We start from the raw sequence: 13,691 nt of genomic DNA, 5'->3' as shown, positions 1-13,691 counted from the left end.
CTGCGGGTTGTGAACATTTTGGGCATTTATTAAATTTATTGTACCCACATTTTAAACCTTTCTCTGGGGTAAAATACGCCTTGTATAGCAGTTTAACTTGTGATTCCCTCCAGGTTGAGGATAATGTGGATTGAGCTATTCTTGTGAAAGAGCCCTGTACCAGCTGGGCATCAGCATTGCTCTCTGGAATTAAGTTGTTCCAATCAGCCGAGAGTCTCTCAAGATTTGATGTACCCCTAAGGGAGACTAACATATAATAACATGGTGAGATGGAGAACTGACCATTTTTCACCATTTCCAACCACCCCTCCAATTTCCCCCACGTCCATCTTCCGTTTACCTCCCTCCTGAGTTCTGTTACAAAGTGTCTGGCTTGCAAGTAGGCAAAGAACTCTCTATTATGGATGTCAAATTCCTGCCTGAGTGATTCATAAGTTTTAATCGCTTGATTCTCTCTATCTATAAACTGAATAGCCCTATCCAATCCTACCGTATGCCATCTTTGAAATGTAGCTGAGTCTAGGCCAACCGGAAATTTCGGGTTGCCCCGAAATGGAACAAACTTAGATGCATTACCATCTATTGATAGGAGCTTGCCCAATTTCCACCAACTTTGTATAGGATTGTAAATAGTTTTAAATGATTTCAGTTCCTGCGGTATTGATTTGGATTTACAATGTATTAAGGCTACTGGTAGGAATGGGTAGCAAATGTTGTTCTCTAAATCATTATTTGTTATATATTCTTTAGAAAAGATCCAATCTGCCACAATGCGTGCTGAGTAAGCTATATTATACAAACGTACATCCGGCAGTGCCAACCCCCCTTGGTTTCTTGGTAGTTGTAATTTAAAAAAAGCAATTCTTGGTTTTTTGCCCTGCCAGATGTATCTTCTCAATGCCGCATTCAACTGCCGAATGTCTTTCCCTTTGAGAATTATTGGAACATTTTGGAGGATATATAGCAGTTTTGGCAATAGTACCATTTTGAACAAGGCTATCCTACCAGTTATAGACAAGGGGAGACTTTGCCAACTTGTTAACCTCTGTTTGATATCCTGCAATATTGGGGGAATATTTAATTCATAAAGCTTGTCTATATTAGATGGAATTAGGACGCCTAGATATTTAAAGGCCTCTGACACTATCTTAAAGGGTATGTTTGATGGTGATTTCTTATTTTTTCTCAGCCATAACAGTTCTGATTTTGAAGTGTTGACTTTGTAGCCTGAAAAAGAACCAAATTGTTTGATAAGCAGTATTAACTTTGGCAGGTTGTCTTTAATATTTGCTATGTAGAGAAGAATGTCGTCTGCATATAATGCAATTTTAAGCTCCTTATTTCGTATTTTTATGCCTTCTAATTGGTGTCTTACCATCATAGCTAAGGGCTCTATAGAAATATCGAAAAGCAGGGGGGAGAGAGGACATCCCTGTCGGGTCCCCCTCTCCAGTATGATCTCTGGGGTAAGGGAGCCGTTAACCAGCAGTCTTGTAGATGGTTTGTTGTATAGATTTTTAATCAGTTGACAGAATTTACCTTCAAACCCAAATTTAAGTAAAGACTCTGTTATATGATCATAATGAACAGAGTCAAATGCTTTTTCCGCATCTATAGAAATGACTGCCTGGTCAGGGATGTCCTCCCCCCCCTCCCCATCCACCTCTGTCTTATAATAGTCTACCGTCAACAGAGCTTCTCTTATCTTTGCTGATGAATTGCGTTTGTAAAGAAAACCTGCTTGATCTTTGTGTATAATTATAGGTTGGATAGATTGTAGTCTGTTTGCTAAGATAGATGTTAAAATCTTATAGTCTATATTCAGTAGGGCTATAGGTCTGTATGACTCTTTCAAGGTGGGGTCTTTACCCTGTTTAGGTATTAATATTGTGTTTGATGCCGAGAAAGAGGGGGGGATTGGAAGCTGGTCTATGTATATTGCATTATATAAATTACAAAGATTTGGAACTATCAATGGCGAAAGAATTTTATAAAATTCATTTGGTAATGAGTCTGGGCCGGGTGCCTTGTCCAATGCAAGTTTGTTAATGACTTTCTCTATTTCCAGCTCCATAATAGGAGCGTTTAGGATCTCTAACTCTTCCCTCCCTAGAGATGGGGGTGTCAGCTGTCTCCAGAATTGAGCAGATTGGGTCTTGTCAGATTTTTTGGATGAGTATAGCTCCTGAAAATATATGAACAAGAGGTCTGCTATCTCCTCTGACCTAGTTATTGTTTTGCCTTCCTGTTGGAGTGACTCAATCAAGGTTGCTCCTTTTGATCCTTTTACTAAATTAGCCAGGAGCTTACCTGTTTTGTTTCCAAATCTGTAAAGTCTGGCTTGAAGTTTTAATTCTTTTTGCGAAGCCTGGTAGGATAAATACGTATCTCTCTCATTTTTGGCTTTTATATATTTAAGCCAGTTAATCCTTGTTTTATCTAAGAGATAGTGGTTATAGGAGTTGATTAATGAGCTAGTCACTTCTTTCTCTCTACTTTTGATTTTTTTCTGAAGATTGGCTGTGTAGGATATTATTTCACCCCTTAAAACAGCTTTTGCTGCCTCCCAAAATATCATAGGATGCCTACTATACTCAACATTGTGCTCCGCATATTCTTTAAATTTGAGATTGAGCCAATTTTTAAATTTTAAATCTTTTGATAGATACCTAGGAAAAAAAAAACGTACTTGTTTACATCTCTTATCAGGTTCCTGAAACTGAAGAACAATGGGGGCATGGTCCGAGAGGGAGATAGGTAAGATCTCTGTCCTTATTTTCTGCTCTAAGAGCTTAGTGTCCACTAAAAATAGGTCAATTCTGGAAAATGATTTATGGGCCCTAGATAGGCATGTAAAGTTTCTTATCTCTGGATTCTGCACTCTCCAAATGTCTTTTATTGCCAAGTTCTGTGTAATTTTTTTAAAAATCTTGGTTTCTAGGTTATCTCTTTTATTTTTAAGTTGATTAGCAACTGATCTTAGTCTGTCTAGCGGATATTGTGGGGCCATATTGAAATCACCCCCGCATATCAAAAAGCCTTCCTGGAATAACATAATTTTATTTAATAAGGAGTCCCAGAAAGATGCGTCTATCACATTAGGTGCGTATAGGTTACATAATGTGTATATGGTTTTCGCCACCTTGATTTTTAACAATATAAATCTCCCCTCTGGGTCTGCCTGTGTATTGAGAATCTCTAAGCCACTGGCCATTATCTTTTTCCCGAGGAGTATGGCTACGCCTCTTTTCCTATTTAAACTTGGAGTGGCCAGTACCTCCTTTACCCAGGATTTCTTTAGTTTCCTAGTTTCTTCTATTTTTAGATGCGTTTCCTGGAGGAATACTATATCGGACTTTATTTTCCTCAGCTGGTTTAAAATTGCTGTCCTTTTTATTGGGGATGTGAGACCTCCAATGTTCCACGAAACAAATGTAATACTTTCTAACTTTGTCATATTCTTAGTTTAATATAGGGGGATAAACCAAAAACACACAAAAAAAAAAAAAAAAAAAAAAAAAAAAAAAAAAGATTGGCGGAGGGGGGGGGGGGGGGGGGGGTGGGGTTTGGGGGGAAGACTGGACACCAGGGGGAGAGAACCAAAATTTTGAACCATTTCTTAACAGTTATCAACTGTCTCACTTTTTGTTTGAGTATTTTAATTATTCAGGTATTTTTAATTTGGCTAAGAGTTCACTTGCCTCTTTAGCCGTCTCAGCATAATAAATTTCATCCTTGTCCCATACTTTGAGCCTTGCTGGATAGATCAGGGTAGCCCGTATGCCCATGTTAATGAGTTTAGTACATGTTGGGGATAACACCCTTCTCTTAGTTGCCGTTTCAACCGAGAAGTCTTGGAACATAAAAATACTAGAGTTCCCTAGTACAATGGGCTGATTTTTACGATAATATTGAAAAAGGGTAATTTTATCCTGGAAATTCAGTAGTTTGACTATAATTGGTCTTGGCCTAGCTTTCTCTGTGTTGTCTGGGGCAAGTCTCCCTAATCTATGAGCTCTTTCAATAATAATTTTGGGATATGCAATTGGAATTTTGAGGAGTTGCACTAGTGTTTCGGAAATAAAGTTATTTAGATTATCATATTGCTTCTCTTCTGGTACTCCTACAATTCTAAAATTATTCCGTCTAGAGCGGTTTTCTAAGTCCTCAATTTTAAACTGAAGTTTTTCGATTGTTGCTTCATTAATTTTAGATTTTGTAGTATATGTGACCGTTAGATCTTCAAGATCTGAGACTCGTTGCTCAAGTTCTTGTACTCTGTTGGAGAATTGCCTAAGCTCTTGTGAAAGTGATCTCATATCTTGCTTAATCTCTGACCTCAGAGTGTCAAACTTAGGGGCAAGTGCTTCTAAGATACTATCCACCAAGGCTTGGGTATTGGAAGATTCATAGGGGTATGGAAGATTGCTGGAGGCTAGGTTAGTATCCACTGAGGTGCTTATTGAGCTTTTTATTTTCTTATCTTTGTTTCTGTTCGCCATGATTGGAGAAGGGGTTTTGCCGTGAGTGTTTAAAAATTTATCCATGTGTGGTGTACCCACCTGTGATTTAGGAGTGTGCTCTTAATTTTAGATCTACCAAGGTGCTGATATTTGGAGTGAGGGAAAAAAGAGAAAAAAAAAAAAAAAAAAAAAAAAAAGAAAAAAAACCCCTGCAGTGGAGTGGTAAAACAGAAGGGATGTGAGGGATTCTGTGTGATAGTGATAGTGATGGGCAATTGGGGGAAATATATAGTGTGAAAAAAGTTCACGTGTTATTGATAGTGAACAAAATCTAATAGGTGACTAGTTGTGAAGCCACTACAGAAGCGACTCTGAGTTTAACCCCTTCTCTTCTCCGGCTCTTTGTGTTCACATTTGCTCTGAAAGCTTCTTCCACTTATGATATCCCTAGCCCCTACTTTACTTCTAAAGTCTATTGCTTCCTTCGGCCAAATTGACCCTTTGAGAAGGTGTTTAAATACTACGTGTAATTTACAGCAATTTCCCCTTTTTCTTCTCCTCCTTCTTCCCCTCCAGGGCTACTTTGCTGTTACTCCCTTTTACGTGTATCTTACAGAATTATATTAGTAACTTAATTGATCTGTTATAAACCTAAGCAGCTCGTTTTGCTGCAGTTCCTAATCTATTCTGTATAACCTTGTCACAAAGCCAATATTACACCATCATTATTGTACACACCACGGTTATGCCACAGTCGCCACGGTATGTGCCACAGTTACCGTGTTTGAAGAGTAGATAACCAAATTGGTTCACATTTTTCCCAATAATTATTCATACATACTATATAGCCAATATATCAGTGTAACCTTTGCACAATATGACTTCTTTTAAGTCTAGGGCGTTTTAGGTATGTTAATGTTGACAATTAAGTTTAGATAAAAAGGGGTTTTAACCTTGGATTTGTATCCTTATTTCCTTCCTGTTGCCCTGAAAGCCAGTAGGGGCAAAGGCGTTTACTTATAGCAAAAAGATGCATATAATTTTGTACTTTGCCAGATATTTAACCAGGAAAAGCCTGGAATAGATTGATATTAAAATATACTTAGTTACGGGGCTTAGGTTACCTCTCAGAATCTTTTAGAATTTTTATAAGGAAGGTACATACTATAAGCTTTCAGTTTAACTAGTCTTCTCTGCTGAGTAAACCCCCAAAAATTTATCTTTCTTTAACCTTTAACAGGGATAGGTCAGAGAATTGGATGTCAATCAATTACATAAAAGACATGGTAGACATACAATGCTTCCTTGAAATATAACCTCTAGAAAAGACAGATTGCTTTGCAACGCTAAATACATGCTATGTGTGTCTTAAATCAGCCTATCCTCAGTATAGGATGATTACCCTGATGGACAGTAGAGATATTATTAAGAAATCTCTCAGCAACAATAAACTAGCTGTGATAGAAGGAATAGGCCTGGCAAGCCTAGAATTAAGTAGCCATCAATAAGCTGATGGATCTAGTCTAAAATATCCATTAGTGAGTAGAGTAAACTTAATTCTGCAAAAAAAAAATAAAAAAAAATAAAAAAAAAAAAATAAAATAAAAAGAAAAACAGAAGAAAAACAGCCTCTTCAATGTATTTTAAAGTGACCCAGAGTCTTGTTTTTGTAGAGTCAAGTTTTAAATGAAATGTTACTCAGTCTGGAGTATTTCACAGGGGTTTTACTGCAGAACCATAGAAGGAGAACTTGTGCAGTGTCCTCAGTAATTAAAGGGCAGAGAGGGAGCAAAAGTTTGCGAGCATAAGAGTTTAAACAGTATAAAGAATGTCTCTTTCTTCTCTTCACACTCAAGCCCTTGTTGGTCACAATCTTAGCTGAGTTCAGAGAGAATAAGATATTTCCTAGGGCTGTTCTTTCATCCCCTTGCTACAGGCGAAAACAGTTCCCACAGATAGTTTATCTCCAGCGTGGCTGGCAAACTCACCCCCTCCAAGGAATCCTACCATCAGTTAGCCTCTGTGATAGCCCGCAGATCGTTATCGGGTGGATTTCGGCCCAGACGCCGTGTCAAGGCCTCCTATGTCGGCTCTCCCGCTGAGGACCGCGCTCAACTCCCCCCACGCAGCACCGGTGGGGGGGGAGTGGGCGGCGCCGCGCCGGGCGGCTAAGCAACGCAGGAACAAGCTGCACTCCGGGTCCACTCTCCAGACCGGGCCCAACTCCCTCCCGCGCAGCACCGGTGGGGGAGGGAGAAGGACAAGCCCCAGCCGACAGGACCGGAGAGACAACAGGTGCAGCAGAGGAGTGCTTTGTGTTGTTGGTTTTCACGCTGGGCTGTCAGGAGAAGGCAAGCACGGGGAGGGGGGAGGGCCAGGAACCGCAGAAAACGTCTTGTCTCCAAAGGAAGGATGCAGCCTACGATGTGAGGCAGTTTGATTGAAAATGGCAGAACAGCGTAGTAAAGTTAGGTGTAATAAGAGGCACCCATAATTTTGTTTGAAATCAATAGGTTGTAGAGCTGTTCTCAGAAAGGCCAAAAAAACTGGTGATTAGGGTAAAACAGTGGGATGGTGTGCCACTGTCAGGGGTTCCGGAGTGGTTCTTGAGACTATCCAAGGGAAGCCCCAGAGCAGGGGCTGGCGCGAAAAGAGCTCCGCCAAAATCCAGGGGACTGGAGAAACGAGCTGAGCTGCAGCTGTGCAGCTCCTCCTCCACCGGAACCTCAGGGCATGTCCTCGAGAGCATACAATTTTAAACAACTTTACAATTTACTTCTATTAACAAATTTGCCTCATTCTCTAGTTATCTTTGTTGAAAGAGCAACGAGGAACTACTGGGAGCTAGCTGAACACGTGAGCCAAAGACAGGAGAGACATATATGCTGCCACCAATCAGCATATAGGCTATAGCTCCCAGTAGTGCACCCAAAGGCAGAACTTTTCTTCACTTTCTGCAATGAGATTTTTTTAGTGAAATTTTTTCTAAAGGTCACTTTTAAATAAATTTCAATTTTAAATAAGGCAGTTACACTAAGGCACCAGTACCATTGCAATGTGTTGGTTAACTGAAGAATAAAGCACGATTTAACATTTTATAATGTAGTGCAGTAGTTGAAAATTGCATTGCAAATTAGATGCATACAAATAAGACATTTTAAAATGTCTCTTGAATAAATCTGTTTTCTTTTCTCTTGGTTTAACATAGAAATGTAGTAATAAAAAAGATGCAATGCTCATACTAATATCTTACATTCAAAATAAACAGCTTTGCAGACTGGGAAAGGCTAGGGGGCGGGTTTTAAAAAAAATCTGAGAGCCAGTCAACAAGCAATGTGCTGCTGCTTTGCAGCGCTACTGCATATTTAACTGCTCACTTCAAACAGCACTTACACAGTGCAGTCAGAGCACAGCTCTGTTTGAAGAGAACTGTCTAATGTGGAGCAGCACTACAAAGTTCAAGCGCTAACAATTCCTGCATGTGTCCTGTTCTTTCTGCAGATATGCTGCATTTTCTGCGATGAGATCTCAGATCACTGTATGTTCTGCCTTGGGGGTAGTGCATTGCTGCTTCTGAGCCTACTTAGGAATCCTTTTCAACAAGGGATATCAAGAGAAAGAAGCACATTAGATTAAAAAAAGTAAATTGGAAAGTTGTTTAAAATAGTATGCTGAACCATATCCCTTTTAATGGTTATGCAATCCATTGTTCAAACCTGTTGTGTCAGATAACCAGGGGCATTCAAAGCATGTGCATGAGACATATCTGTGTACAATCTACTTAAAGTGAATGTAAATTTTGATGCTAAAGTGCCCGGTTTTTAAAAATTTGATTAAAAACAGGGGCACTTTAATTTATCAAAATTTACATTTCACTCCTGTTGTGAAAAAATACCTTTTTAAATTTGACAGCCGCTCCCGCTTCCCCCGGTCATCGCAAGCCATTTCCGACGTCAGAAATGATGGATTGGTCATCCTGCAATCACGGCTTCCCCCGGGGGAATCGGTGTCTGATTCAACGCAGTGATTGGAGGAAGCTGAATTCCTCATTTTAGACCCAGGAAGAGGCTTTGTGACGGGTGGAGGAAGCTGGATCGGCTGTCAAGATTAAAAGGTAAGTATTTTTTCACAACACAAGTAAAATGTAAATTTTGATGAATTTCTGTTTTTAAAGGGACAATCTAGGCCAAAACTTTCATGATTCAGATAGGGCATGCAATTTTAAATAATTTTCCAATTTACTTTTATCACCAATTTTGCTTTGTTCTCTTGTTATTCTTAGTTGAAAGCTTAACCTAGGAGGTTCATATGCTAATTTCTTAGACCTTGAAGGCCACCTCTTTTCAGAATGCATTTTAAAAGTTTTTCACCACTAGAGGGTGTTAGTTCATGTGTTTCATATAGATAACACTGCTTGTGCACGTGAAGTTATCTGGGAGCAGGCACTGATTGGCTAAACTGCAAGTCTGTCAAAAGAACTGAAATAAAGGGGCAGTTTGCAGAGGCTTAGATAGAAGATAATCACAGAGGTTAAAAGTATATTAATATAACTGTGTTGGTTATGCAAAACTGGGGAAGGGGTAATAAAGGGATTATCTATCTTTTAAAACAATAAAAATTCTGGTGTAGACTGTCCCTTTAATCGAATTTTTAAAAACCTGGCACTTTAGCATCAAAATTTACATTCACTTTAACCCCTTAATGACCACAGCACTTTTCCATTTTCTGTCCGTTTGGGACCAAGGCTATTTTTACATTTTTGCGGTGTTTGTGTTTAGCTGTAATTTTCCTCTTACTCATTTACTGTACCCACACATATTATATACCGTTTTTCTCGCCATTAAATGGACTTTCAAAATATACCATTATTTTCATCATATCTTATAATTTACTATAAAAAATATTATAAAATATGAGGAAAAAATGGAAAAAAACACACTTTTTCTAACTTTGACCCCCAAAATCTGTTACACATCTACAACCACCAAAAAACACCCATGCTAAATAGTTTCTAAATTTTGTCCTGAGTTTAGAAATACCCAATGTTTACATGTTCTTTGCTTTTTTTGCAAGTTATAGGGCCATAAATACAAATAGCACTTTGCCATTTCCAAACCACTTTTTTTCAAAATTAGCGCTAGTTACATTGGGACACTAATATCTTTCAGGAATCCCTGAATATCCATTGACATGTATATATTTTTTTTTAGAAGACATCCCAAAGTATTGATCTAGGCCCATTTTGGTATATTTCATGCCACCATTTCACCGCCGAATGCGATCAAATAAAAAATTTTTTTTACTTTTTCACAAATTTTTTCACAAACTTTAGGTTTCTCACTGAAATTATTTACAAACAACTCATGAAATTATGGAATAAATGGTTGTAAATGCTTCTCTGGGATCCCCTTTGTTCATAAATAGCAGACATATATGGCTTTGGCTTTGCTTTTTGGTAATTAGAAGGCTGCTAAATGCCACTGCGCACCACACGTGTATTATGCCCAGCAGTGAATGGGTTAATTAGGGAGCATGTAGGGAGCTTCTAGGGTTAATTTTAGCTCTAGTGTAGTGTAGTAGACAACCCCAAGTATTGATCTAGGCCCATTTTGGTATATTTCATGCCACCATTTCACCGCCAAAAGCAATCAAATAAAAAAAAATTGTTCACTTTTTCAAACTTTAGGTTTCTCACTAAAATTATTTACAAACAGCTTGTGCAATTATGGCACAAATGGTTTTAAATGCTTCTCTGGGATCCCCTTTGTTCAGAAATAGCAGACATATGTGGCTTTGGCGTTGCTTTTTGGTAATTATAAGGCCGCTAAATGTTGCTGCGCATCACATGTGTATTATGGCCAGCAGTGAAGGGGTTAATTAGGTCGTTTGTAGGGAGCTTGCAGGGTTAATTTTAGCTTTAGTGTAGAGATCAGACTCCCACCTGACACATCCCACCCCCTGATCCCTCCCAAACAGCTCTCTTCCCTCCCCCACCCCACAATTGTCCCCGCCATCTTAAGTACTGGCAGAAAGTCTGCCAGTACTAAAATAAAAGGTATTAAAAAAAATATATATATTTTTTTTTTTAGCATATTTACATATGCTGATATGTAGGCTCCCCCCTTAGCCCCCAACCTCCCTGATCCCCCCAAAATAGCTCCCTAACCCTCCCCCTCTGCCTTATTGGGGCCATCTTGGGTACTGGCAGCTGTCTGCCAGTACCCAGTTTGCAAATAAAAATGTTTTTTTTATTATTTTTTTTGATTTGTTTCTGTAGTGTAGCTTCCCCCCCACAGTCCAATATCCCCCCAGCCAAACCGATCAACAAACAAATACATAAACCCCTTTGATCCCCACTTATAAGATAAAACTTTCTGTAGCGTAGTGGTTCCCACCCGCTCCCTCCCCGTGCACGCGCCCGCCCGGCCTCCCCGTGCACGTGCGCGCGTCCGTGCGCGTCCCCCCGGTCGTCCCCGCCCCCGATCCCGCCCCCCTCCGCATCACAAAGGCCATCGATGGCCGCCACCCACCTCCCACACCGGCTCCCACCCACCAACGAACATAGCCGTTAATGTCCGGTGCAGAGAGGGCCACAGAGTGGCTCTCTCTGCACCGGATGGCTAAAAATGGTTATTGCAGGATGCCTCGATATCGAGGCATCACTGCAATAACCGGAAAGCAGCTGGAAGCGAGCAGGATCGCTTCCAGCTGCTTTCCACACCGAGGACGTGCAGGGTACGTCCTCAGGCGTTAACTGCCTTTTTTTTGAGGACGTACCCTGCACGTCCTCGGTCATTAAGGGGTTAATGGCCTTATCTCAGTGATAACTTTTAACAAGCATTTGTTTTTCAAACTCCGCTATATTGCAAAAATGTTTTAATCATTCACTGCACTGTAAAAGATCGACATATATAAATAATGGTTTAAAAGCATTTACAGCTGTAATTTTGTTACAAAAATAGTAGTATTGTTTTGCTGGCCCAGGGCACAACCCTTGGAAAGCTCTTTAACCCCTTAGTGACCAGACCATTTTTAAATTTTCTTACCGTTAAGGACCAGGGTTAGTTTTACATTTTTGCGGTGTTTGTGTTTAGCTGTAATTTTTCTCTTACTCATTTACTGTACCCACACATATTATATACAGTTTTTCTCGCCATTAAATTGACTTTCTAAAGATATTATTTCATATCCTATAATTTACTATAAAAAAATATATAAAATATGATAAATTTAAAAAAAAACACTTTTTCTAACTTTGACCCCCAAAATCTGTTACACATCTACAGCCACTAAAAAGCACCCATGCTAAATAGTTTCTAAATGTTTTCCTGAGTTTAAGAAAGCACCCAATGTTTTCATGTTCCTTAGTGTATTTATTAAATTATTTACAGATGGCTTATTTAACTTTTTTATCAGCATTTGAAATAGATGATGCTTTTGCCTTACCTATACTTAAAGTTTCTAGGGGGCATTCCATGTATCTCCCTGCATGTTTGTTTTTTTGTTAAAATCAGCATGTTTCTTTAACAAAAAACAAACAAACCTGGAGTGCTCTGGTTTTTGTTCCCTCCCAATTAAAGTTTCTATACTTACCCATTCCCCAGTTTTGTATAGCTATCACAGTGATATTAATGTACTTTTTACCTCTGTGATTACCTTGTATTTAAGCGCCTGCTGACGGCCCCCTTATTTCAGTTCTTTTTGACAGACTTGCATTTTATCCAATCAGTGCTGATTCCTAGATAACTGCACGGGAGTGAGCACATTATCTATATGGTACACATGAACTAGCGCTATCTAGCTGTAAAAAAACTGTCAAAATGCACTGCGATATGAGGCCGCCTTCAAGGGCTTAGAAATTAGCATATGAGTTTACCTACGTTAGATTTCAACAAAGAATACCAAGAGAGCAAAGCAAATTTGAAAATAAAAGTAAATTTGGAAAGTTGTTTTAAAATTGCATGTTCTATATGAATCATGAAAGTTTAATTTTGGCTGTCCATTTAAGTATAGGCTAAAGAAAAGTTGTGTAAACATAGCCATCAGAATAAATTACACTCTCAATGGGATTTAGGAGAGATAAGTAATAAAGTGTTAATCTTAATTGTTCTGTTTAAGGATTGGGCTTTGGTATATAATCAGAGATAATATAACTAAGAGTGTGTATAGGAAATGATAAAATAATGAGCTTGATGTCAAAGCACAAAACCATATTTCATATACAAAAATAAACCTAAATAAGCAATTTCTCATTCATTTTATACTCTGCAGCTGGTTTAACAAGTATTGGATAGGCTTACAAATTGCCGAAGTAAGGAATAAAGAGGTTTGTTTCCTGGATTCTAAGTGATTTAGGATAAATTTGCACATCAGACAATGACAGAATATATAGTTACAGCTAAAGACTATCAAATGTGGTTGTTGATGAAGAGTACAACAAGTGGAATTTGAATTAAGGGGCGTGCCTTTGAAATTAGAAATACAGAAATTGGCAATGAGCTGTAATGGCTATCTCACAAGGCTAGTGCCGTAGTCATGTAGTGTTGAATGCAAGACATATACCAACAAGTCGCACATAAATAATGCATTAATGGTATATATCAGTGAATAGTTTGCCTGACACCTGTTTACGAAGTCCAGTTTCAGGTCACTCATGGTTTTTACCCCCTAAATTAAAAACATATGTTGGACATAGACCACACGGAAATATACTGTATTTCAATTTTCAAGAGAAACATTTTTGCAGTATATTTGTATAAGCAAAAATGTTTCTAATAAAAGTTACCACTATTTTCCATGTGAGCTTTTACTGTGCATATCTAAATATGTATCAGCATATTAAACAGTGTTTGTGCTCAGTGAGTACTTTGTATCGCATTGGAGATTACACAATTAATTTGTTACAAGTCAATGCCAGCTCTCTTAGCAAGATACTGTTTTAAAATGTTATCAATGTTTTCAGTGTGAGCATTAACTATGCATGTGAAGACAGTTATAGCTTTTACTAGAAACATGTTTGCTAATATAAGTGTATAGAGAAGAAAGAGTCGATCCGCTCCAGGAAGTAAAAACCAACTTTTATTCGAAACTTGTAGCTTTAAAAAAACACATACGGGAAGCACCTTCACAAAGTTGCAGCAGGCAAAGCACTCTGCTTACGCGTTTCGGCTTAGTGAGCCGTAATCATAGCCTAATGTGCTATGCCTTCTTTCACAATATAAAGGCACA

The 13,691-nt window shown here is 38.7% G+C and overlaps 1 protein-coding gene across 1 annotated transcript in view; it reads left to right on the top strand.

The window, feature by feature from the left end:
- The window catches only part of KIAA1671 (KIAA1671 ortholog), a 532,635-nt gene that overhangs the window by 53,372 nt on the left and 465,572 nt on the right, over window positions 1-13,691 (top strand). The gene's annotated exons all lie outside the window — the stretch shown is intronic.

This window comes from Bombina bombina, chromosome 2, assembly GCF_027579735.1.
Source record: "Bombina bombina isolate aBomBom1 chromosome 2, aBomBom1.pri, whole genome shotgun sequence".
NCBI lineage: Eukaryota > Metazoa > Chordata > Amphibia > Anura > Bombinatoridae > Bombina > Bombina bombina.
Note: the sequence above shows the minus strand (reverse complement) of the source record. Positions and strands in the feature narration are given on the sequence as shown.